This window comes from Molossus molossus, unplaced genomic scaffold (genome assembly GCF_014108415.1).
Source record: "Molossus molossus isolate mMolMol1 unplaced genomic scaffold, mMolMol1.p scaffold_m16_p_13, whole genome shotgun sequence".
Lineage (NCBI taxonomy): Eukaryota > Metazoa > Chordata > Mammalia > Chiroptera > Molossidae > Molossus > Molossus molossus.
This window is the reverse complement of record NW_023425348.1, coordinates 93687152-93689570: the sequence shown is the minus strand read 5'-3', so window position 1 is coordinate 93689570 and position 2419 is coordinate 93687152. Positions and strand designations below refer to the sequence as shown.

The window sequence follows — 2419 nt, the reverse complement described above, 5'->3', positions numbered from 1 at the left end:
ATTACAAAACCGTTTCCTATGGGAAATGGCAGCTGAGTTCCAGAGTCTCACACACTTTTGGATCGAAACCTGCTGGGAGCTGCCAACAAGAAAGAGGCTGGCAAGAGAGGGCTCAGCTGAGCTCTTGGCACGCGGAAGTGCTTTACGAGTTTTATGTTACATTGTTCCTCCACTTTGGGTTGGACAGTGGTGTTGCGGTCATGTTTTTAAAAAAGAATCCTTGCCCTGGCCGGTTTGGCTCAGCGGTTAGAGCGTCGGCCTGCGGTCCAGAGAGACCCGGGTTCGGTTCCCGCTAAGGGCACGTACCTCGGTTGCAGTTTGTCCCCGGCCCTGGTTGGGTCATGCGGGTGGCAGCCACTCGATGTGCCCCTTTCACATCGATGTTTTTCTCTCTCTGTTCCTCTCTCCCTCCCTCCCACTCTATCCGAACCAAAAAAAAAAAATGGAAAAATGTCTTTGGGTGAGGGGGAAAAAAAAAGAATCCTTATCTGTTAGAGATTTGTACTCAAGAAGTTGTGGACAAAAAAGGTAGGATTTCTGGGCTTTTAAGAAATGATTAGTGTGGCAGGGACACAGAAGTGTTGAACCTGAGTTTTGGTTGCATAGGAATTTATTGTACTATTCTCATTGGTTTGGGATATGTTTAAACTTTTCGGGACAACGTGGCGGCCTCCACGCTGGGCTTGCTGCTGCGGACCGTGGGCAGATGGCTCCTTCATCGGCTTCGGGTCGAGTGCGAAGGTACTGCTAGACTGGAAAATGTCGCGGGATGTGAGGAGACGGAACATGGCCTATGAGTGTGCAGATGAGAGGCTACGGATTCATTCACTCAGGAAGAAGACCGTTTTGCCAAAGCACCTTCAGGAAGTGGCTGGTGAAGAAATCGTGCCCTTGCCCAGGATAGCTGTCCCGTCAGATTCAGAAACCGGTGCGATGACGTCCCGTCCACGGGGTGTGAAGCGGCGCTGGAGGCTCAGACGCATCGTCTTCCGTCACTGAGCCGACCACGGGCAGCTGTCTGGGGTCCAGCAAGCAATGTGGTGACCAGCTCCAGACCTACTGAGCTCGTGGGACACCGCTTCTGACAAGACACACGTGCTAACAGACAAAAGCCTACTTTTACAGGCATCCAGCACAGTCCACCTGCCGTATGAGTTACTTTTAAATCTCAATGAAGAAATCTGATGTTTCATTCTGTCCGTGAGTTATCTTTCCTGTTGGACTCAAGCATAACTGTCCCCATGCATGGTGCAGAGACTAATAAAAAAGATTTTTTATACATTTTTCCATACACAGGTATTTTTAGAGTAAAAGTAGAGAAATCCCTTGGTAATAATAAAACATTAATATAAACATTAACAAAAGTGTTTTCGGTTTCCTTACAGCCACAATACGCAGTTGCTCAAGTATGTTCGTTTCAAACTGAGGGAGAATTAAGAAAACAAGTTTAAGAAAGATTTGTTTAGTTTCTGTTTCTGAGGCTGACTTGGGATATTTTAGGGTTGAAAGAGAAGTCAGGATGGACCTCGCTCACAGCTCCCCGAGAGGCCAAGCCATTCGGACCTGCAGTCCTAGTTGCTGCCCCACAGCTGGGCCCCTGGGGGACAGGTGAGTATGGAGCCCTGTGGGTGAGGTGGCGCTCTGACCCTCCTGAGTCCCTGCCCTGCTACAGCCCGGCCTGCAGGTGGCAACGAGACAGCGCTCAGGGAGGGGTGCACGGTCAAGGCTGAAGAGCCCTGGGAACAGGCTGGGCACCAGGCCAGTCCCAGTGGGGCACATGACAGAGTATGGAGTGAGGGAGAAAATGACCTTGGGACAGGACCTGCAGGCAGCCGGGTTTCCAGAGAGAGGAAGAAAGGGCATTTGAAATGAGGGTGACAGGCCCGCTTCCAAGGCACAAGCCAGGAAGGCCCAAGCGCAGGAAAGAGGCAGGCAGGTGACCCTGGAGAGGCCAGGGCAGGTGTGCTCTGGTTGGGGGTGCGGGGGTGGGGCCAACTTCTAACTGCAAAGAAATGCAAATTAAAACAAGGAGGGATATCTACCGCCACCTTTAGGATTGGCAAAGATTTTTAAAAAGAGGATAATGACAGCCAGTACTGGTGAGCTCCTGGAGACAAGGGCTCGCTCCCACGCCTGGGCGGTGGAAAACTTTCTAGAGGGCAGCTGGACATGAAAATGTCGCCAACATGCCCTGGCCGGTTTGGCTCAGCGGCTGGAGCGTCGGCCTGCGGACCAGAGAGCCCCAGGTTCGGTTCCGCTAGGGGCACCTACCAAAAAAAGAAAAAAGAAAAGAAAGTATCACCAACGTGTCTCACATGCCTGCCCTTTGATCTGGTTGCTTCACTTCTAGGGATTTACAGGGAGAATGGACAGCGTTATTTATGCCTGCTTTGGTGAGGGGCGGGGAGGGACTCAGTGT

At 51.4% G+C, this 2419-nt stretch overlaps 1 pseudogene; it reads left to right on the top strand.

Annotated features, from left to right (window-relative positions):
- Window positions 1-650: 650 nt before the first annotated feature.
- LOC118628758 lies at window positions 651-1238 on the top strand (annotated as a pseudogene).
- Window positions 1239-2419: the final 1181 nt, after the last annotated feature.